At 40.7% G+C, this 24,690-nt stretch overlaps 1 protein-coding gene across 9 annotated transcripts in view; it reads right to left on the reverse strand.

Annotated features, from left to right (window-relative positions):
- Positions 1-19,483, reverse strand: part of HPGDS (hematopoietic prostaglandin D synthase) — a 167,286-nt gene extending 147,803 nt beyond the window's left edge. For all 9 annotated transcript variants that reach the window (XM_082391791.1, XM_082391797.1, XM_082391798.1 and 6 more), the window contains exon 1: positions 17,795-19,483. The gene's annotated coding sequence lies outside the window, so the exon portion shown is untranslated. The remainder of the gene's footprint in view (positions 1-17,794) is intronic.
- Positions 19,484-24,690: the final 5,207 nt, after the last annotated feature.

Below are 24,690 nucleotides of genomic sequence, written 5' to 3' on the forward strand. Positions count from 1 at the left end.
AAAAAAATGTGAAGAGTAAACACTACATTTATGCTCAATGTGTAGGCCAGTCTGAGCTAAACATATTGTGCTCTGGTATTGTCAGATAATGTTATTGTTATTTTGCAGGTGGGCTCTTCAAAGAAATTATTTGTCAATCCAATCCAAATAGTGGTCATAGTTATATAGATAAGAAAATAAACACAGGTAAATAAACCTGAAGGAAAAAAAAGAATAGATTGCCTTAGATTTTTGTGGAACTCACCAGGGTATATTTTTATCTTCAAAACTAAGAAGTGAATTATTTTTGGTGAAATTATTTACATCCGCCATTATATTTGCATAAAGATAACCAAATGTCATTATTTTGGAGCTGTTACTGATAATGCTATAGCCCAAGAAATCCCTCAGCATCTCCACCATTCGTTACTACATGGTCTACGAGCCAACCGTCTTGGAACAGACTAGCAGAGAAGGAAACTGCTCTATATAAATGCCAGAGTCAGAATGTGTGGCAACCCTTAAGGGTACAATGGAGTGCACTCCAATATTATTCTTTGGGTTGGAATTGATTTTTAAGGATTCATGTCAGGAACTTCCCTGGCGGTTCAGTGCTTCCAATGCAGGGGGCACGGGTTCAGTCTCTGGTCGGGGAACTACAATCCCACATGCCGCGCGGCACAGCCAAAAAAAAAAAAAGAATAAAGTCAGTGGACAAGCTGTTTGATCTAGTCAAATTCTTATGGATCGGCTAGGGTTGGGTTAGAAAGGAAGCCACTTAGAACAAATGAAAGAAGTCCAAAACCTCTGGCTCTGTTAACTAAAGTGTCTCATTTGTTACTTACTGTGAGAGACAGAGAGCTAATGAAACAGAAATTCTAAACCTGTTATCTGAGAGCTCTTTGAAATTGTTTAAATTCTCAACCCTTTGATAAGGAAAAGCTAAGATAGTAATAACAAATTGGTAGCAAGTACATGCACAAAGGAGAAACAAAAAGTATGTTTTAGTAATGTTATAGAGAAACAAATATTAATAGAATCAATAAGCTTGTAAAAAGATGAGAAAAAAAATGTTTTTGGTGTTCAAGTTGAAAATCTAAGCGAGAACTTTGATTCTTTGGGAAGCCATCTCATAGAGATTGAGTTATAGGCTAGTCTTTCTTTAACAATCCCAGAAAAAAAAGCCAGAGTCCTTTCTCTGAAAGCTGGAAAAACAGGAAAAATCTGTATTTGTATTTTGCCTGTAGTCAAGTCTAAATGACCTGAGGGATGGTAGGTGGCACACCCTTGAGTCAATAGTTTCTAAGTAAGATTGCTTCCTAAACGTCAGCAACGGGGCTAGGAGTTTCCTTCCACTGGAAGACATTAATTTCAAATGCTACTCAGGTAGGTAAGCTACAAGCTTAGAAATTGGATCTCTTCATAGTGAAGTGTTTTAGTAATGGGAAAAAAGCGGAAATTAGTAACTTTCCGCTTTAGGAAAAGTTGGAAAGAAAGCCCTTGTTAGTGCTTTCCCACCCTGGGCTGGGGAAGGTGTGTTATGAGCATCATAAGTGACGTACTGCAGTAGTCCCCGGCAAGGGAAAAGTCCATCTGGTTACCGCAATAGAGTGAGGCTGTCCTTAACTTCATTCACCTCATTTTACTCTGATTCTATTCTTGTTGAGCAAACTTCTAAATTTTATTTTTCAATTAGACTTTCCTAGAAGTGAAATGACCTGAACCTTCCAGATTGCTTCACAAGTATCCTTTGTTATAAATTAATAACCTGAACTTCTGGGTTTTTCATCAGCTTCTAGTGAGATTACTTATAGCACTAATGTGTCCCTGAAAGTCTGTCCGTTCCATAGTTGGACTAATAAAAGTGAATTCTCAACATGCTCAGTTTTCATCGTTGGCCACCTCACGAAGATTTATTTACCCTGAGAGTTTCAATCTGAAAAATCCTGCCAATTGTTTTCCTTTTTTTTTTTTACTAACTCTTTAAGAGTAACACGGATGAACTAAAATTCACATTCTTTCACTGAACCTGAAAAATAGTTTGGGAAATCTTGTCATGTATAAAACTTATTTTTGTTTAAAACGATATATAAAACTTTAAAATTATATTATTGATGGTAATCACTGAGGCTGGGTAATGGATACACTGGGAGTTTTTTATATTATTCTTTCTATTTTGTTCATGTTTGAATATTCTACGATAAAAAGTAAAACAAAAACAAACAAAAAGATATATCAGGAGATTTAAAATTCATCTTCAAAGAGCTCTCTAAAATTGAGGTAACGTGATTTGTTCACTGCCTGGATTTTCGGCGTGTTTGTCTCCATAACAAGCGAAACTTGAGCTCAAGTTACTGGGGCAGTGCTCTCAGATGTCTACCAGCTTTGCCTCTGCTCTTTCTTTGCCAGGAGGTACTATATTTGGATTTGTGTGTAACAGGTGATACTTTGGCTCAAGTTGGAATGAACCAACTCATTTCTTTTCCAGGAGGGGTTGATACTTGTTTGCTCATGCGGATCACATTGAACTATCTGTGAAATAGATAGGATTTTGATTCTCCTAGGGGTGTTTCTGCTTTCTCTTAAAATAACTAGACGTTCTCCTTGTACTCTAAGGTCTCTGTCCCCTTGTACACCAACAGGATCTCTTATTCAAAACTGATTTATGCTCTTGTCTCTAGGTCAGAAACGCTTAAGTGTTTCAGAGGCTAAGTTTGGAAATGACGACACTAATTTAATTACTATATGTATAATTCACATATTATATTATACTATATAATATTGTATAAGTTCAGTATAAAATTCAAAATAGTATAAATTGAATAAATAGTATAAATAATATACTTTATAAGTAATATAAAATTATATTAAATATAACAGCGAGGCTCCAAGCAGTTTTCAAGAAATCTGACCAGATAGAAAACTAGAGATGCCCTGTTTTTTCCCCCCTAAAGATTAAATCCTACGTAAAAAGACTTATCAGCCTAATAAATTTCATTAAAGGAGATGTTCAACTGATGTTAATTTGGAAAATGTGCCTCGTTTATCTCACTGTGGTATTCATTTTGCCTACGTTTTTCACAGTATTTTTTGTCATATTACTTTAATACTATGGTATGTTGAGAGTATTTGTTTAAAAAATTATCAACATTTTCTTTTAATGTTGTATGTAGCTTTGACTAAGATGGCTCTATTAAAATTGATGAAGGTGTCCCTATATCAAGTGCCTTGGTTAAATTAAAAAATAAAATAAAATTAGATATTAAAAATATCTAATAGTTTGGTTTTATCTAAACCGAATTTGTGAATATTTTATTTTTCAGATTTAATTTGGATGTTTGACTTTGTATTGATGGAACAACCATATACATGTTCTCAAATTTTTCTTCCTATGTTACCGACCAGGGTTCTTGGCCTCCTTAATCAGTAGAAATTAATCAGAAGCCAGACAAGGGGCTTCCCTGGTGGTCCAGTGGGTAAGACTCCACGCTCCCAATGCAGGGGGCCTGGGTTTGATCCCTGGTCAGGGAACTAGATCCCGCATGCATGCTGCAACTAAGAAGCCTGCATGCCGCAACAAAAGAAGCCTGCGTGCCACAACGTAGATCCCACGTGCCGCAACTAAGACCCAGCACAGCCAAAATAAATATAAAAGAATAAAATTTGAAAGATTAAAAGAAAAGAAAAAAAAAAAGAAGAAGCCAGATAAGAAATTCAGGCAAGGCTTTACTGGGGCCCCTGCTGCAGCAGCGGGGAGTGAGAACAACAGGTTCCCTTGCTTGCTCTCCCCGGGGCAGAGGGGCGAGCTTGTCCCTTATGTGGGGTGAGGGTAGGGGTGTGTCCAGGGGTCGGCTGGAGGGGTGGCTTAGTGGTTTTGCCCACCCCTTAGGTCGTGTTGTGTGAAGGGGGCATACACAGTACCCTGCTTTTGCTCCAGACTCTTCCAAAGTGGCAGTTGGGTTTTTTGGCCTCTTTGTATCTTTTGTCCAGAATTTGCCCTAACTGTGCATGCATGCAGTTATTTTTAGTCCCATATAGTTTCCTTGTATTTGTAGCTTGAGGAGAGGTGTGTCCAGGTACAAGCACTGCAGCATTGCAGCAAAGGGTCCCAGGTCCCAGCCTGTCACATCACCTTATGAGAGACTCTACACACTTATTCTTAAGGGGTAAGGGGCCAAAGGTCTCTTCTGAAACTTCTTCCTACTGGACAGGGGCTGCAGACCCTAGCCTACCCTAGAGCTGTATAAGTCCCTCACTGACTGTTCCGAGGACCTGTAGGGACCTGGGCCACTTTCCACTGGAATGGGCTGAACTCCTTGGGCCATCATGAGCCTTACTTCAAACTGTTGGAGCTTAAAAGACACAAACTTAACCAAAAGGTTAAACAAACAAGGGCTAAGAAGGTGAACAACAATAGCCATTAAAGGGCCAGAAAGGGAAGGAGCCAGGCTAACTTTGGGCTTCCTTAACTGTTGACCAGACAGGGGAGGCGATGTTGCCCCACCAAAATTGTGAAGCCACTCTGCCGGGGCATATATTTCCTTCATATTAACTTTTACTTGTCCTGTCCCATTGATCCAAGTGCAGCAGGAAGTATCAGTTATCGCACAAACTCTACCTTGTTCTGCCAGAAGGTACTCAAGGGCCAGACAGTTGTCAAGAACCACATCAGCCAAGGAAATAAGAGAAGTCCCAAGTCCCGTTAGGGCTTCAGATAGGAACCAACCCACTACATCATTTTACTTATCTGTTGATGGTGCCTGTCTTTTGAATAGGTATCTCAGATCTTCCACTGGCTCAGAGGTGTATTGTTCTTCTGTTGTGACCTGCGGGGTCTCTGGAGGTAAAAGCTTTAGTCTGGACAAATGTACCTAACTAGATACCCCTTGCATTTTGACGGCAGTAGGGGTGGTTAAAATAACTTTATAGGGGCCCTTCCATTTTGGCAATAGTTGGTCTTGTGGGGGGGGGCCTCTTTCCAAGTTTTAAGAAGAACTTGGTCCCTGGGGTTTATTTGTGAAGGAACTGCTCCTTCCTCTGTATTTTTTAGTGGGAGCTGGCAGTGCCTTGTGGGCAGAGTCCTGGGTTGCCTTCTGAACTTGTCCTAGAATAATATATCTCAGGATCTGGTTCACTTCCTCATCCAGTAGAATGTCAGTAGTAAGAAAAGGCCTCCCTTAGGTCATTTCAAATGGGCAAAGTCTCAGACCACTTCTGGGGGCTACACGGACCCTGAGGGAAGCAATAGGAAGGAAGTTGTTCCAGAGTTCATGAGTTTCTTGGCAGAGCTTTGCTAAGGTTTTCTTTAAAGTATGGTTCATTTTCTCTACCTTCCCTGAAAACTGGGGGTGCCAAGAGGTGTGTAGCTTGTAGTCTATCCCTAGGGCCACTGTGAACCCCTGTGTGATTTTGGCTATAAAAGTGGGCCCATTATTGCTCTGCAGGGACTTTGGAAGTCCAAACCAAGGAATTATTTCTTTTAAGAGGGACTTACAGACTTCCATAGCCTTTTCAGATCGGGTCGGGTAGGCTTCAACCCATCCTGTGAAAGAATCAACAAACACCAGAAGATATTTATAACCTGATTGTGGGGGAATTTGGGTGAAATCTAACTGCCAGTCTTCCCCCAGTTATGTCCCTCAGTGTTGAATTGGCCTGAGAAACGAAGGGGGGATTGGATGGGTCTGTGGGTTATTAAGGGCACATAAATCACAGGCAAGCGTTACTTGTTTTACTGTCCTTTCAAGCCCCTTCCCTGAAAAAGCCTTTTGCATCAAGTCCCATAGTGCACCCCTCCCATAGTGGGTGGCACCATGTAACTCTTAGTGACTTTCCATTGTTGGGCTTCAGGGATTAGAACTTTATCCTCCTTTTTATACCAGCCTGTGCTTCCCTTCTCATAGCCCCATTTCTCAGCATTTTCTTGTTCCTGTGGGGGATACTGGGAAAGGCTAGGGAGTTCAGGGGGGCCAATCACTAGAGCCATAACTTGTTCAGGTTCCTGCAGTCGAACTGCCTGTTTTGCAATTTGATCAGCTTTGCTGTTCCCTTGGCTCACAAAAGAGCCATCCCTCTGATGGCCTCTACAGTGGATTACTGCCACCTGGGTCAGAAGCTGCACTGCTTCTAAAAGAGCCAGAATCAAATCTTCATGTTTTATGGGGGGAATTTCTAGCGGTTAACATTCCTCTTTCTTTCCAAATGGCAGCATGAGCATGTAGCACGTGGAACCCATGTTGAGAGTCAGTAAAAATATTTAATTTCTTATCCTTCACTAATTGCAAAGCTCTCATTAATGCAATTAGTTCAGCCTCCTGGGCTGATGTCTGGGGTGGCAGGGTCTTGGCTTCTATGACTTCATCTAGACTAACTGTTGGCATACCCCGCCTTTTGGGTTCCCATTTCTACAAAACTGCTCCCATCAGTAAATCATTTGACCTCAGGGCTGTCAAGACGCTCATCTAGATCAGTCCTGCTGGAGTAAATTTGTTCTATGGTCTCTATACACTGATGCAGTAAGTCTCCACTCTCGAATGCCAGAGGCAGAGTCGCTGGGTTCAGGGTTTGGCATACCTTTAAGGTAATGTCGGGGGTGTCCATTAGGAAGGCCTGATATCTTGTTAACCTTCCCCCAGTCAACCAATGATGTCCTTTGACCTCCAGCACAGATTGTACCTGATGAGGGGTTAACACATCTAAGTGTCCCAGAATGAGCTTAGAAGACTCATTAACCAACAGGGCTGCGGCTGGTACTGCCCGCAGGCAGCTTGGCCATCCCAGGGCCACTGAGTCCAGTTGTTTTGAAAAGTAAGCCCCTGGTCTCTGATCCGGTCCCAGTTTTTGGGTCAGGACCCCTAGTTCTATCCCTGACCTCTCGTGAACGTATAGTGTAAAGGGCTTGTCCAAATGTGGAAGCCCCAGTGCTGGTGCTCTACTCAACTCAAGCTCTAGAGTCTCAAAGCCCTGCTGGCTGTCCTTATTCCATTGAAGGGGTTCCCTTTCTCCTCCCTTTAGAGCCTCATATAGGGGTTTGCCCTAAGGCCATAACTTGGAATTCAGATACGACAGAACCCAGCCATCCCGAGAAAGCCTCGGAGTTGCCTCTTTGTGGTTGGAGATAGTAATGCACTAATTGCTGTTTTCCTGTCTATGGCCAGGGCCCGTGCCCCTGGGGTCAAAACAAATCCTAAATATTGAACCCACTGTTGTGAGATCTGAGCCTTGGAAGTAGAGGCTTTATATCCCCTTTTAGCCAGAAAATTTAGGACCCTAAAGTATTTTGATCTGAATCTTGTTTGGTCTCACTAATTATCAATAAATCATCAACATACTGTAGCAGAGTTCCCTTCTCAAGGCTCAGTTCCCTCAGTTCCCTTGCTAATGCGTTTCCAAAATGATGGCGGCTGTCCTGAAAACCGTGCGGAAGGGTTTATACGTCCATGCATATTGGGTGCCTCCAGGGTGTCAGGGTCCCTCCATTCAAAGGCAAAAAGGTATTGAGAGTCTGGATGTAGGGGAATACAAAAAAATGCATCTTTGAGGGCCGAAACAGAGGAATACTGGGTGCTCCCTGGCACTTGGGCGAGGAGGGTGTGTGGGTTTGGCACCAGTGTGTGAACAGGGATGACTGCCTCATTCACTGCTCATAAGGCTTGCACAAACCGATACTCCCCGTTAGGCTTCTGAATGGAAAGGATTGGGGTGGTGCAAGGGGATTGGCAGGGCCTAATGAGTCCGTGTTTTAGGAATTTGCTGAGCAGCGGTTGGATTCCCCTTAGGGCCTCAGGCTTTAAAGGATACTGTCTCTTCCAGGGGTATTTTCCCCAGGCCTTAATCTTGTTTTTATTGGGGGAACACGTTTTGCCCTTCCTGGCACCGAGGTATCCCAAGCTGCAGAATCTACTTGTTCTCTAATTTCTTGAGGGGTGTCTTATCCCAGTTACATTTACTTAAAAATGTAATCATATCAGATTTTTTTCCCTGTTGACAGATTTTATAACAGAAACAATATGCACTTATTGACTTCCAGGAACCCTAGGTACAATGAAAGTATTGTACTTTATGTTGATGACCCTAAAATAGGTCTGTATTAACTAAATCCACAAGTTTAAGCTAGACAAGTTAATTTCTATACAACCAGAGATCTCATAGTTTTCCCGCTTGAATTTATTTATTTATTTATTTAAAAATCTTTAATTAATTAATTTATTTATTTATTTTTGGCTGCGTTGGGTCTTCATTACTGTGCGCAGGCTTTCTCTAGTTGTGGTGAGCGGGGTCTACTCTTTGTTGCGGTGCGCGGGCTTCTCACTGCGGTGGCTTCTCTTGTTGTGGAGCACGGGCTCTAGGCGCACGGGCTTCAGTAGCTGTGGCACACGGACTCAGTAGTTATGGCTTGCAGGCTCTAGAGCTCAGGCTCAGTAGTTGTGGTGCACGGGCTCTAGAGTGCAGGCTCAGTAGTTGTGGCTCACGGGCTTAGTTGCTCCGCGGCATGTGGGATCTTCCCAGACCAGGGCTCGAACCTGTGTCCCTTGCATTGGCAGGCGGATTCTTTTTTTTTTTAATTTTTAATTATTTATTTATTTATTTATTTATTTTTGGCTGTGTTGGGTCTTCGTTTCTGTGCGAGGGCTTTCTCTAGTTGTGGCAAGTGGGGGCCACTCCTCATCGCGGTGCATGGGCCTCTCACTATCGCGGCCTCTCTTATTGCGGAGCACAGGCTCCAGACGCGCAGGCTCAGTACTTGTGGCGCACGGGCCCAGCTGGTCCGCGGCATGTGGGATCTTCCCAGACCAGGGCTCGAACCCGTGTCCCTTGCATTGGCAGGCGGATTCTTTTTTTTTAATTTTTAATTAATTAATTAATTAATTAATTATTAATTATTTTTGGCTGTGTTGGGTCTTCGTCTCTGTGCGAGGACTTTCTCTAGTTGCGGCAAGCGGGGGCCACTTCTCATCGCTATGCGCGGGACTCTCACTATCGCGGCCTCTCTTGCTGCAGAGCACAGGCTCCAGACGCGCAGGCTCAGTAGTTGTGGCTCACGGGCTTAGCTGCTCCTCGGCATGTGGGATCTTCTCAGACCAGGGCTCGAACCCGTGTCCCCTGCATTGGCAGGCAGATTCTCAACCACTGCGCCACCAGGGAAGCCCAGCAGGTGGATTCTTAACCACTGAGCCACCAGGGAAGCCCTCCCCCCACCCCACGCCCCCGCCCCCAGCTTGAATTTAAAATGGTCCTCTTTTTTTTTTTTTTCCTCAGTCTGGGGACTGCAGATGAATCAGGTAGTTCCTGAGAGCCCAGGCAGAACAGTTACATTGCAAAGGTGGAGGAGAGAGATGCAAGCCCCTCCAGCTCAGGCACACTAGTTATATTGCAAGAGCAGAGGCAGGAAAAAGGCAAGCTCCTGTCTTTTCTTTTTGTTCTTTAAAATCCCACTAAGTAACCCAAGGCTAGAGTCTCAGGCAATGCGGGCTGCATTGATATTTCAAGGCTGAAGTGCTCCACCATGACCACAATGTCAGCAGAGACTCGCAGGAGCAGTTGGACAGACAAAACCACAACACAAGCAAAGATACCAATCACGAAACTTAAAGACACAAGCAAGAAGTTTTCAGGATAAAGGGGATGGGAGTGCAGGTGCGAGGACCAAGGGAGAGGTAAAGGGAGGGGGGACAGAAAAGACTGAAAAAGAGAAAGAGACAGAAAGAGAGAGATTGCCTTTTCAACCCCTCCCCTGCGCGTGTCTATTCAGGCACCGACCTGCGTGCTTCCAGAAAGGGCCAGGGAAGGAGAAAGCACCCTGTCCACTACCCACCGGCGTGATCGAGCCCAGAAACCAGCCAGTTGTACGTTGTCTGTGGGTCCGCAACCAACAGGTGGAACCCTCACCCACGGGTACACCAGTATACAGAAACCTGCCACTTCAGCCGGTTCCCAACGGGACTTCTCTTGGTGGCAGGAAAATAAAGGTGAGAATATCGGGATGATCGGCCTTCCAGCTGCTACACGACATGAGGTTTGAACCTCTATCGCTCTCATAAATCTCCTGTCAGGAAGAGCCCGCTGGACCAAGGTCTGCACCGTGTGAGGCGAGCCTCTCCCGCCTCTCCTTGTCACCTGTCAAGGTGAGCCGTTGCCGGCCAGAGGGAGCAGGTCTCGCAAGCTGAGAGGAGTGACGCTGTAGCTGCCCGATGTCCACTCTCTCGGAAGGACAGGACAGAAGTAGGAGAGGACAGAGAGAGGAGAGGACAGAGAAGCAGAGAGATTTCAGGAGAGGGAACGGGACAAAGGTGAGGGGAAAAGGACAAAGGGGAGGGGGGAAGTGTTTCCTGAATGAGGGTACTGAGGCCCCGCAGGGGCCAGGAGGTTGGACTTACGAAAAGTGCTGATGCTGAAACAAGAGGTCCAGGCCGCTGCTTGTCACCCACAGGAAAGCTGCGTTCGGTGGTCCCGGAGGTGCCCAGATCCTCTCCCCAGAAAGGGACAAGTGCCCCACGCTGGGCGCCACAAAGTATGTTACTGACCAGGGCTCTTGGCCTCCTCAAGCAATAGAAATTGATCAGAGGCCAGATAAGAAATTCAGGCAAGACTTTACTGGGGCCCCTGCTGCAGCGGCGGGGAGTGAGAACAACAGGTTCCCTTGCTTGCTCTCCCCGGGGCGGAGGAGTGAGCTTGTTCCTTATGTGGGGTGAGGGTAGGGGTGTGTCCAGGGGTCGGCTGGAGGGGTGGCTTAGGGTTTTTGTTTTTTTTTTAATTATTTATTTATTTATTTATTTATTTATTTGTTTATTTATTTATTTATTTATTTTTGGCTGTGTTGGGTCTTCGTTTCTATGCAAGGGCTTTCTCCAGTTGTGGCAAGTGGGGGCCAGTCTTCATCACGGTGCGGCTTAGGGGTTTTGCCCACCCGGTAGGTCGTGTTGTGTGCAGGGGGCATGCGCAGTGCCCTGCTTTGCTCCAGGCTCTTCCAAAGTGGCCGTTGGGTTTTTTGGCCTCTTTGTATCTTCTGCCCAGAATCTGCCCTAACTGTGCATGCATGCAGTTATTTTTAGTCCCATATAGTTTCCTTGTATTTTGTAGCTCGAGGAGAGGTGTGTCCAGGTACAAGCACTGCAGCATTGCAGCAAAGGGTCCTGGGTCCCAGCCTGTCTCACCTAGAGAAATTCATTTAGGTTCTGTGGAGATTTTAATTTGACTTTTTTTAAACTCTTTTTCACATACTGAAAGATATGTTATTATTACAAGGCCTTTTTCTGTAGGGAAAGCTATAAATCTTCATAGAAATAATGGTTTCAGATTAAAATATTTAAAGAAAATTTTCCTTATGATCAAGTTTAGAGTTTTCTCTCTTAATCCTGAAATGACCTTTATTATGATCAATCTTTTTATCTTATTGTAACTTATTCACCTAATAGTTATGCGAAGACATAAAAATCATCAAGTTTACAAACTGAATTAGACCCACACTGGGCTGAATCAGACTTGCTTGAAAAGAAATTTTCAGAGATACAAACTTTCATAATATACTCTGTAAAAGCACCCACTTATTTTACATGTGCTCTGTAGTCAAATATTTTGGTCTCAAAAACTAGCTCTGCCTATACTAGCCAGCTGTATGACTGTAAGTTATATTAGCTCTGTACTTTCATTTCCTATCTGAAAATAATAGTACCTAACTCCTATGGTTGCTATGAGGATGAAATACATATAAAGGATTCAGAAGAGTATCTAGCTACTAGTATTTAATAAGTAAGAGTTATTGTTCATAATTTTAATTTGTTTCATATATATTTGTTATGTGTATATGCCAATGTATATAACAATGTTACATGTATTAATATATACAAAAAATGCTACTCTTAATTTTCAGTTTATTAGAAAAGTAAAATGTTTTCAGAGAAAATTTGAAAAGCACAAAAAGCAAATAGAAGTAAAATATAATTATACCAAGTTTCACTACCCAGAGGCAACCATTGATAGCATTTATATCTAGCCTTCTTCCAGAATTTTTAAAATATAAGATTTAATGTCTAAAGTAATAATATTTAAGTAAAAATGGATGAATTTTGTTATTTATGTATCAAAAACTGCAGTTATTTTGTTAAAGCTTTTAATTCTGAGAAGAAGCAGGCATCGAACTTTGGCTAAAGAATAGTTTAAAGATATATTGTTGTATGAAATAATCAGATTATGAAGATAGTTAAAGATTCCAGTTTCGTATCTCATAGATTTTTTTTTTTTTTTTTTTTTTTTTTTTTTTTTTTTTTTTAATTTTTGTTTATTTATTTTTATTTATGGCTGTGTTGGGTCTTCGTTTCTATGCGAGGGTTTTCTCTAGTTGTGGCAAGTGGGGGCCACTCTTCATCGCGGTGCACGGGCCTCTCATTATCGCGGCCTCTCCTGTTGCGGAGAACAGGCTCCAGGCGCGCAGGCTCAGTAATTGTGGCTCACGGGCCCAGTTGCTCCGCGGCATGTGGGATCTTCCCAGACCAGGGCTCGAACCCGTGTCCCCTGCATTGGCAGGCAGACTCTCAACCACTGCGCCACCAGGGAAGCCCCTATCTCATAGATTTTAAAAAATGTCTTGTTTACTTTCTTCATGAGTTAACCTTTTCACAGCTGGCAGAAAATGGCTTTGAGTAATTTCCTAGAATTAGTTTTATGAAAATAAATGCCAATAAATATGTGCATATTACATACTGGCAGAATTTGATGTGATGTATATTCCATTTTCAGTGGAATTAAGTATAGTTTTGGTTTGTTATTGATCCATATTTATTCTTTCATATCATTCCTTATCTTAAAAATAATTCTATGCTTTAATCAGATTTTTGATGAATTGATTCATCATTCTTAGTACAGCATCCCTTACATTTTGGCTAGGAATGACATGCTTTAATGCATTCCACTATGACTACACATGTGGACACCTTCCAATGAAAATATTAGTTTCTTTGCTTTTCCCAGAGTATGTAAATGGATTTTAAAAATACTTAGTAGAGGTACTATTTTTTGGGTGGAGAGATTTTACTGTAAATAAAGCTTGCTATGATTAGATTTCCTCAAGGATCTTTCCAATCCAAAATACCACTTGCTTAAATGACCTTACTTGTACACTAGTCTTGTTAATAATTATGTCCTCATAGCTCCACCATTGATGGGAGAGACACATGGAAAAGCATGAGAAATTCTAAACCCAGACAATGTGAAAAACTACCTAATGGATCAGTAAAGATTACATCAGTGTTTTGGGACAAAACCATACTTAAAGAAATTTAGATTTAAACACCAATTAAATTAAAATTAATTTGGGGCTAATATAAGTTTATATTATTATGATGAATTTAGTCAATTCTTGTAGTTTTAAAAAAACAAATGCGTGTTGCTTTATTCTCATTATAGATATATTAAATATTCTATAAAAATCTGAAATTTAGAAAATTATAAAGGAAAAAAATAACAGCCTCATAATCCCATCTCCCAAAGATGACCACTGTATATACTTTATTATATATATATAGACAAGATCTTGATTTAAGAAGTATTTTATTTGTGATAAATAATTGCAATTTTTACTAGCTCTTTTACTGGTTAGAAAATTGACAATATAGAAAGAAAATATTTATTTCCAGATTTTAAGTGACAGTGAGTCATCACACAACATTTTAATAATGGGAATGCTTCTAAACAACTGAAAATGCTTAATATAAAGTCACCCATTACAAAAATCCAAAAAGCAAAATCTAATATTTTCCCTCAAATGAGTTTGCTTTTAAAATCACTTATATCAACAGAATATGAGACATGGTAAATGCTCATTAAGTAAGCATGCATAGCATTGTAATGATTTATCCAGGGTGGTGATGATAAAAAGAATCACCAACAATGTTATCAGTCAGGATCCTGAGAGGAAACAGATGGTACCCTCAAAGGTATTTAATTGAAAATAACTTAACAAAGGGACACTGTATAGAGGTGTCGGCACAGTGTATTCTCCAAAAATGACCTAATACCTTTTATAAATAAAATCTTTCTAAGTGGGCACTCTCACAGCGTGCCTTATTTCTTCACATTTTCCTTAACTCATTTAGTACAAATGTGCAAGATGTTATACATGGAAAGCTAACAATTTTCAAATTTATCTCTTTTTGGTTTCCTAACACACTTCTTCTTAACTCTTTTTACATGAAGGTAAATTGGAAACAGGAAAATGAATAAGGTTTCTTCCCAGCCTGTCTTGCCTCCCGGGCCAGGGAGATTGATGTCTTGGTAGTACCAACTAATAGGGAAGTTATGCTGAAGGCCCATTTCTTACTTTCTTGACTCTCTTCAAATAATGTTTTTCTTCAGCTTTTTCAATGATTGACCTACATGCTTTGTTTCTATCTCATCTCCAAAATCATATATTGGTCTATCCTTTCAAACTCCCCCAGACTCCTCAAAGAAAGGATATTATCTGAGCAAAACATCAGACTGGCTAACCCTGGATCTTATCATGAGGAATATTCCTCCCCTTCTGCAGTCTCAAACTTGGAGCTCCTGAGGACTTTTTTCAGTGTCTTTACTATCTACCCTTCTCATTGATACCCCTCACTTACCAATTGGATTTTTTTGCTTACTGGAAATTGCCAGTGAAATGCATATTCATTTTAATACTTGCCACTCTTTCTTCAGTATCAGTCAGTTATTAATACCACCCCCAAAACCCAGACTTGAAACTTGAAAGCTAGTTTTAACAAGTTGAAACTTCTTTTTAGCGTCTTCCTCAAGCACACGTTTACTCAGATACCTAAGCTTCACAGATCTGTTCTTAGAGTCTTTCTCATCCATTTCTTTCTTTCCATTCTCTGTGCCTGTTTTAGTTCTGGCCCTTCTCCCAGGAGTCAGTAGTAAGCTTTAGAATGACAGTATGCCTTTCTCCCTAGATTACCAAATGTTTCTTTAGGTATTAAAATAGTTAATACTTCCTCTCCATTCCGGATATTAAACGTTAAATACTCATACCTATGAGTGGTTTATTTATCTTTCAGGATTAGGACTTAAAAGATAAATTGACTTAGAGTAATGTAGGAACTTCTTAAAGACTGGCACTTTATAGTTTATTGGGTGCAACTGTAAAAGCTCATCACAGCCATGTCATCTTATAATTTAAAGTTTCTGTTATTTTTGAAGTACTGCAAAAGGATTCTGAGTCATACATCGGATAATAAAATGTTGGAGCAAACAGTTATACATGGAGGTAAATACTGTTTAGGTGGAATATTCTTAAAAACTCTTCCTGCTAAATTAGTTAATCTTTTGATCTACTTTTCTTTTCTAATTTAGCTTTTTGTGCACTGGTTTTGATAAAGTGATGCTAATATGGTTTTCTTTGTGGTGAGTGCCTCATTGCTTAGGCCATAGTGTTAATGAGGTTAAGGACATTGGTCTGATTTCCCAATGGTTCAGTTATCTTCCTGCAAGTCTGTAGTCACAGACTGACCTTCAAACCATGGCCAACCATTTCATAAATGTTAGTCATGAGGGAGACAGAGTAGGGGAGTCAGAATGGCTCAGTGTCAATTCATTCTAAAGCAAGTTAAGGCAGATGCCCTACCAAAAGTGGTTTAGGAGTTTTGTCTTCTCTTGTTTAGAAGTAACTCAGCATTTATTTAATTTCCATAATTTGCTACAGATTGCACCTCTATGGCCCTCAACAATGTTAGTTGCTATAGCTTTCCACCTTCTTTCTCTGGTCTTTAAGCTGGATGGCTTACTGAATTTACTGAGATGCAGTGTGTTGAGATGAAAAGGGCACGGTTTTTGGAGTCAGACCCTCTGCTCTACTTCTATCACTATTTAGTTGTGTGCCCGTGGTTAAATTTCTTAATCTCCAACTTTCTGATTCTTCCTTGGAAAAAAATACCTACTTTATATGGTTGTAAGAATAAAATAATATACATAAGTCAAGAAATAGTACCTGCATAATAAATGCTAAAGTTCTCTATTTGTCTTTTGTGATACATAAATAAATCTAATCAATTGGTTAGGAAAGTTTCATACGGCTACCTTTTTTTTTTTTTAACATCTTTATTGGAGTATAATTGCTTTACAATGGTGTGTTAGTTTCTGCTGTATAACAAAGTGAATCAGCTATACATATACATATATCCCCATATCCCCTCCCTCTTGTGTCTCCCTCCCACCCTCCCTATCCCACCCCTCTAGGTGCTCACAAAGCACGGAGCTGATCTCCCTGTGCTATGCAGCTGCTTCCCACTAGCTATCGATTTTACAGTTGAGGCTACCATTTATTTAATGCCTACTTAGTGCCAAGCACGCTTTATATATATATTATCTCTACTCCTCATGATAACCTCAAAAGGTAATTTACAGTTATTTCTTTTAAGACGAGGAAACTGAGATAAGTTGCTGCTATCTGGGGTGCATGGTTTTCACTGAAGCACAGGACACAGTAAATTGGGGATATAGGGATATTTCTAGGGAAGTGGTTTTTAAGCATAATAGTTGAATGATTACCTGGAGGGGGGTTGTTTGTTAAAAAGGCAGACTCTTGGGGCCCATCTGCAAGGATCCTGGGTCTGGAGCCCAGGAAATTGCAGTTTTAACAAGCTATCTGTGCCATTTTGATACAGTTGGTTCTTTGGAGGGCACTTAAATAGATATCAACCTATGCATCATTATTGAATTTGGTTCATTTCCCTTACACCCCCGGCTTTAAACTGTGGTAGGAGGAGGAGGAGAATTCAGAGGCAGGCTATCGCCTGTAGGCTAACACTAATTTGCATAGGTAAATAACACTCTCAACTCTTCATTACCTAAAGATGCTTACCCTCTAGTGACACCTCTATACACTGCCTGCAGTTCTTGATGTCTTGTCAACCTGGATTCATTCAGGCTCTAACTGTATTAGCAGCAAACAGATGAGGAGAAGCAGAGATGGGACTGTTACAGGGTAATTCCACAAATCGCCCTGTGGAACTGTTACAAGCTGCAATCTTTTGCAACTTCAATTTTCCTGACTGTAAATGGGATGACACTTGTCGTATAAAGTTATTGTAAGGATTACTACACTGTCTAGCACATGGCAGGTATTATAAGTGGCAGGTGTTATTATTTATTTATTTATTTATTTATTTATTTATTTATTTTTGTGAGATATCAAACATGATGACAAATATTAAAGCACTCTATAAACCAGCTCACATTAGGAAACCCTTCCCTCCAACATAATCTTTTGGAGAATGTGAAGAAAACTGTGGACTATAGCCATCCAGTGAAAATATAATAATGCCAGTCAACATAGGTAATTTAAAATGTCTCAGATTTGGTTCAAGATGGCAGAGTAGAAGGACGTGCTCTCACTCCCTCTTGCAGGAGCACTGGAATCACAACTAACTGCTGAACAATCATCAACAGGAAGACACCGGAACTCACCAAAAAAGATATCCCACATCCAAAGACAAAGGAGTAGCCACAGTGAGACACCAGTAGGAGGGGTGCAATCACAGTAAAATCAAATCCCATAACTGCTGGGTGAGTGACTCACAAACTGGAGAACACTTAATACCACAGAAGTCCACCCACTGGAGTGAAGTTTCTGAGCCCCACGTCAGGCTGCCCAACCTGGGAGTCCGGCAACGGGAGGAGGAATTCCTAGAGAATCAGACTTTGAAGGCTAGTGGGATTTGATTGCAGGACTTCAACAGGACTGGGGGAAACAGAGACTCCACTCTTGCAGGGCACACAAAGTAGTGTGCGCATTGGGACACAGGGGAAGGAGCAGTGACCCCATAGGAGACTGAACCAGACCTACCTGCTAGTGTTGGAGGGTCTCCTGCAGAGGCGGGGGGCGGCTCTGTCTCACCATGAGGACAAGGACACTGGCAGCAGAAGTTCTGGGAAGTACTCCTTGGCGTGAGCCCTCCCAGAGTCCGCCATTAACCGCAGCAAAGAGCCTGGATAGGCTCCAGTGTTGGGTCGCCTCAGGCCAAACAACCAACAGGGAGGGAACCCAGCCCCACCCATCAGCAGACAAGCGGATTAAAGTTTTACTGAGCTCTGCCCACCAGAACAATAGCCAGCTCTACCCACCACCAGTCCCTCCCATCAGGAAACTTGCACAAGCCTCTTAGATAGCTTCATACACCAGAGTACAGACAGCAGAAGCAACAAGAACTACAGTCCTGCAGCCTGTGGAACAAAAACCACATTCACAGAAAGATAGACAAGATGAAGAGGCAGAGGGCTATGTACTAGATGAAGGAACATGATAAAACCCCAGAAAAACAACTAAATGAAGTGGAGATAGGCAACCTTCCAGAAAAAGAATTCAGAATAATGATAGTGAAGATGATCCAGGGCCTCGGAAAAAGAATGGAGGCAAAGATCGAGAAGATGCAAGAAATGTTTAACAAAGACCTAGAAGAATTAAAGAACAAACAAACAGAGATGAACAATACAAGAACTGAAATGAAAACTACACTAGAAGGAATCAATAGCAGAATAACTGAGGCAGAAGAATGCATAAGTGACTTGGAAGACAGAATGGTGAAATTCACTGCTGCAGAACAGAATAAAGAAAAAAGAATGAAAAGAAATGAAGACAGCCTCAGAGACCTCTGGGACAACATTAAACGCAACAACATTCGCATTATAGGGGTCCCAGAAGGAGAAGAGAGAGAGAAAGGACCAGAGAAAATATTTGAAGAGATTATAGTCAAAAACTTCCCTAACATGGGAAAGGAAATAGCCACCCAAGTCCAGGAAGCGCAGAGAGTCGCATACAGGATAAACCCAAGGAGAAACACGCCGAGACACAGAGTAATCAAATTGGCAAAAACTAAAGACAAAGAAAAATTACTGAAAGCAGCAAGGGAAAAATGACAAATAATATACAAGAGAACTCCCATAAGGTTAACAGCTGATTTCTCAGCAGAAACTCTACAAGCCAGAAGGGAGTGGCATGATAAACTTAAAGTGATGAAAGGGAAGAACCTACAACCAAGATTACTCTACCCGGCAAGGATCTCATTCAGATTCAATGGAGAAGTCAAACGCTTTACAGACAAGCAAAAGCTAAGAGAATTCAGCACCACAAAACCAGCTCTACAACAAATGCTAAAGGAACTTCTCTAAGTGGGAAACACAAGAGAAGTAAAGGACCTACAAAAACAAACCCAAAACAATTAAGAAAATGGTAATAGGAACATACATATCAATAATTACCTTAGGGCTTCCCTGGTGGCGCAGTGGTTGAGAGTCTGCCTGCCAATGCAGGGGACGCGGGTTCGAGCCCTGGTCTGGGAAGATCCCACGTGCCGCGGAGCAGCTGGGCCCGTGAGCCACAATTGCTGAGCCTGCGCGTCTGGAGCCTGTGCTCCGCAACAAGAGAGGCCGCGATGGTGAGAGGCCTGCGCACCGCGATGAGGAGTGGCCCCCGCTTGCTGCAACTGGAGAGAGCCCTCGCACAGAGGCGAAGACCCAACACAGCCATAAATAAATAAATTAAAAATAATAATAATAATAATTACCTTAAATGTGAATGGATTAAATGCTCCAACCAAAAGACATGGGCTCGCTGAATGGATACAAAAACAAGACCCATATATATGCTGTCTACAAGAGACCCACTTCAGACCTAGGTACACATACAGACTGAAAGTGAGGGGATGGAAAACGATAGTCCATGCAAATGGAAATCAAAAGAAAGCTGGAGTAGCAATACTCATATCAGATAAAATAGACTTTAAAATAAAGAATGTTACAAGACACAAGGAGCAACACTATATGATGATCAAGGGATCAATCCAAGAAGAAAATATAACAATTATAAATATATATGTACCCAACACAGGAGCACCTCAACACATAAGGCAACTGCTAACAGCTATAAAAGAGGAAATCGACAGTAGCACAATAACACTGGGGGACTTTAACACCTCACTGACACCAATGGACAGATCATCCAAACAGAAAATTAATAAGGAAACACAAGCTTTAAATGACACAATAGACCAGATAGATGTAATTGATATTTATAGGACATTCCATCCAAAAACAGAAGATTACACTTTCTTCTCAAGTGCGCACGGAACATTCTCCAGGATAGATCACATCTTGGGTCACAAACCAAGCCTCAGTAAATCTAAGAAAATTGAAATCATATGAAGCATCTTTTGTGACCACAATGCTATGAGATTAGAAATCAATTACAGGGAAAAAAACGTAAGAAACACAAACACGTGGGGGCTAAACAATATGTTACTAAATAACCAGGAGATCACTGAAGAAATCAAAGAGGAAATCAAAAAATACCTAGAGACAAATGACAATGAAAACACGATGATCCAAAACCTATGGGATGCAGCAAAAGCAGTTCTAAGAGGGAAGTTTATAGCAATACAATCTTACCTCAAGAAACAACAAACATCTCAAATAAACAATCTAACCTTACACCTAAAGGAACTAGAGAAAGAAGAACAAACAAAATCCAAAGTTAGTAGAAGAAAATAAATCATAAATATCAGAGCAGAAATAAATGAGATAGAAACAAAGAAAACAATAGCAAAGATCAATAAAACTAAAAGCTGGTTCTTTGAGAAGATAAACAAAATTGATAAACCATTAGCCAGACTCATCAAGAAAAAGAGGGAGCGGACTCAAATCAATAAAATTAGAAATGAAAAAGGAGAAGTTACAACAGACACCTCAGAAATACAAAGCATCCTAAGAGACTGCTATAAGCAACTCTATGCCAATAAAACGGACAACCTGGAAGAAATGGACAAATTCTTAGAAAGGTATAACCTTCCAAGACTGAACCAGGAAGAAACAGAAAATATGAACAGACCAATCAGAAGTAATGAAATTGAAACTGTGATTAAAAATCTTCCAACAAACAAAAGTCCAGGGCCAGATGGTTTCACAGGTGAATTCTATCAAACATTTAGAGAAGAGCTAACACCCATCCTTCTCAAACTCTTCCAAAAAATTGCAGAGGAAGGAACACTCCCAAACTCATTCTAGGAGGCCACCATCACCCTGATACCAAAACCAGACAAAGATACTACAAAAAATAGAAAATTACAGGCCAATATCACTGATGAATATAGATGCAAAAATCCTCAACAAAATACTAGCAAACAGAATCCAACAACACATTAAAAGGATCGTACACCATGATCAAGTGGGATTTATCCCAGGGATGCAAGGATTCTTCAATATGCACAAATCAATCAATGTGATACACCATATTAACAAATTGAAGAAGAAAAACAATATGATCATCTCAGTAGATGCAGAAAAAGCTGTTGAGAAAATTCAACACCCATTTATGATAAAAACTCTCCAGAAAGTGGGCATAGAGGGAACGTACCTCAACATAATAAAGACCATATACAACAAACCCACAGCAAATATCATTCTCAATGGTGAAAAACTGAAAGCATTTCCTCTAAGATCAGGAACAAAACAATGATGTCCTCTCTCACCACTACTATTCAACATAGTCTTGGAAGTCCTAGTCATGGCAATCAGAGAAGAAAAGGAAATAAAAGGAATACAAATTGGAAAAGAAGAAGTAAAACTGTCACTGTTTGCAGGTGACACGATACTATACATTGAGAATCCTAAACTGCCACCAGAAAACTACTAGAGCAAATCAATGAACTTGGTAATGTTGCAGGAAAAAAAATTAATGCCACAGAAATCTCTTGCATTCCTATACACTAATGATGAAAAATCTGAAAGAGAAATTAAGGAAACAATCCCATGTACCATTACTACAAAAAAGAATAAAATACCTAGGAATAAACCTACCTAAGGAGACAAAAGACCTGTATGCAGAAAACTATAAGACACTGATGAAAGAAATTAAAGATGACACCAACAGATGGAGAGATGTAACATGTTCTTGGATTGGAAGAATCAATATTGTGAAAATGACTATACTACCCAAAGCAATCTACAGATTCAATGCAATCCCTATCAAATTACCAATGGCATTTTTTTACGGAACTAGAACAAAAAATCTTAAAATTTGTGTGGAGACACAAAAGACCCTGAATAGCCAAAGTGGTCTTGAGGGAAGAAAACGGAGCTGGAGGAATCAGACTCCCTGGCTTCAGACTATACTACAAAGTTACAGTCATCAAGACAATATGGTACTGGCACAAAAACAGAAACATAGATCAATGGAACAAGATAGAAAGCCCAGAGATAAACCCACACACATATGGTCAACTAATCTATGACAAAAGAGGCAGGGATATACAATGGAGAAAAGACAGTCTCTTCAATAAGTGGTGCTGGGAAAACTGGACAGCTACATGTAAAAGAATGAAATTAAAACACTCCCTAACACCATACACAAAAATAAACTCAAAATGGATTCGAGACCTATGTAAGACTGGACACTATAAAACTCTTAGAGGAAAACATAGGAAGAACACTGTTTGACATAAATCACAGCAAGATCTTTTTTGATCCACCTCCTAGAGTAATGGAAATAAAAACAAAAATAAACAAATGGGACCTAATGAAACTTCAAAGCTTTTGCACAGCAAAGTAAACAATAAACAAGACGAAAAGACAACCCTCAGAATGGGAGAAAATATTTGCAAACGAATCAATGGACAAAGGATTAATCTCCAAAATATATAATCAGCTCTTGCAGCTCAATATTAAAGAAACAAACAACCCAATCCAAAAATGGGCAGAAGACCTAAATCGACATTTCTCCAAAGAAGACATACAGATGGCCAAGAAGCACATGAAAAGCTGCTCAACATCACTAATCATTAGAGAAATGCAAATCAAAACTACAGTGAGGTATCACCTCACACCAGTCAGGATGGCCATCATCAAAAAGTCTACAAACAATAAATGCTGGAGAGGGTGTGGAGAAAAGGGAACCCTCTTGCACTGTTGGTGGGAACGTATATTGATACAGCCACTATGGAGAACAGTATGGAGGTTCCTTAAAAAACTAAAAATAGAATTACCATATGACCCAGCAATCCCACTACTGGGCACATACCCAGAGAAAACCATAATTCAAAAAGATACATGCACCCCAATGTTCATTGCAGCACTGTTTACAATAGCCAGGACATGGAAGCAACCTAAATGCTCATTGACAGACGAATGGATAAAGAAGAAGTGGTACATATATACAATGGAATATTAGTCAGCCATAAAAAGGAACGAAATTGGGTCATTTGTAGAGACGTGGATGGACCTAGAGACTGTCATACAGAGTGAAGTAAGTCAGAAAGAGAAAAACAAATATCGTATATTAACGCATATATGTGGAACCTAGAAAAATGGTACAGATGAACCGGTTTGCATGGCAGAAATTGAGACACAGATGTAGAGAACAAACGTACGGACACCAAGGGGGGAAAGTGGTTGGTGTCGGGGGGTGGTCGTGTGATGAATTGGGAGATTGGGATTGAGATATATACACTAATATGTATAAAATGGATAACTAATAAGAACCTGTTGTATAAAAAAATCAATAAAATAAAATTCAAAATTAAAAAAAAAAAGACAGCAATGGTTACTGCAAATAAAATATAATGTCTCCTTACCCACATTAAAAAGCAGGCAAAATTAATTTTAATTATATGTTTAACCAAATATAAAAAATTTTATTTCAACATGTAATCAATATAAAATTAATGACATTTTACATTATATTTTTCATGATAAGTCTTAAAAATCTACTTCAATTATAGCTCAATTTGGGCACTACATTTTCAGTGGTAAAGTGAAATGTAGTCTTTCCAAACAATAAAGTTTATGTTTAATGGAAGCATGTTATCCTACTTCAGTTTTTAAATTTAAATTAAACTTACAGAAAACAAAAAATTCAGTGCCTCAGCCGCAGTAGACACATTTCAAATGCTCACTAGCCACACGTGACTAGTGGCTACTGGTTTGGACAGAGCATAGTTTTGGGTCTTCTCTAGAATTCTGTTTGCACTTCTAGTGGACTCACGGATCCCATGAGCCTTGCTTTACATGTCCCTTGGTTAAGAATTGTCCTTTTCACATTTTATAAGCCAATTCACTGTTTAAAAGAAGCCTACAAGTTACTTTCTGTATGTTCACTGAACATTATTCAAATTTGCTCAGGAATAAATTCCTTGGGCTAAATCAAGCAACTTTACAGAAACTGCGAAGTGAACTATTGATCCGGATTTAGAAAAATAAGCTGAGGCTATAATGGTTGAACCACTTTTGGCCGCTGCTGTTTATCACGGTCTTCTGGTTTGATAAGAGGATTTAACTTCTAGATATTAAAGTTACTGATTCTCACTTTCCTGACAAGTAAACTTTAAGAGTCTTCACGTCTCAGGGCACATAAAGCTCACCGAAAAAACCAGGCAGTGGCTGCTGAACTTGCATAGATAGGGATTTATCTAAAGCCCTCTCGTATTTTAGCCAAAGCAACTGCTCGCCAATTCAAAGTTTCTTTAGAGAGAAATGCATCCACTATAAAACAGGCAGCGGGAGCGGACTTTTGCCAGGTACTGCTCAAAACCCCCTAAGACTACTGCCACCGAAAGTCTGTAGTGCAATTGTTTCACCGCAGCGGCTTCAGCTCGCCGCAGCAAGCCGGCTCGCTGGGCTCGCAGCAGCCTTCTCCCAGCGCCTCCCAGCCCTGCTCGGCCCGGGGGCGTGGCCGGGGGCGGAGGGGGCGTGCCT

The sequence above is a fragment of the Balaenoptera borealis genome (assembly GCF_965194805.1).
Source record: "Balaenoptera borealis genome assembly, chromosome: 4".
Classification (NCBI taxonomy): Eukaryota; Metazoa; Chordata; class Mammalia; order Artiodactyla; family Balaenopteridae; genus Balaenoptera; species Balaenoptera borealis.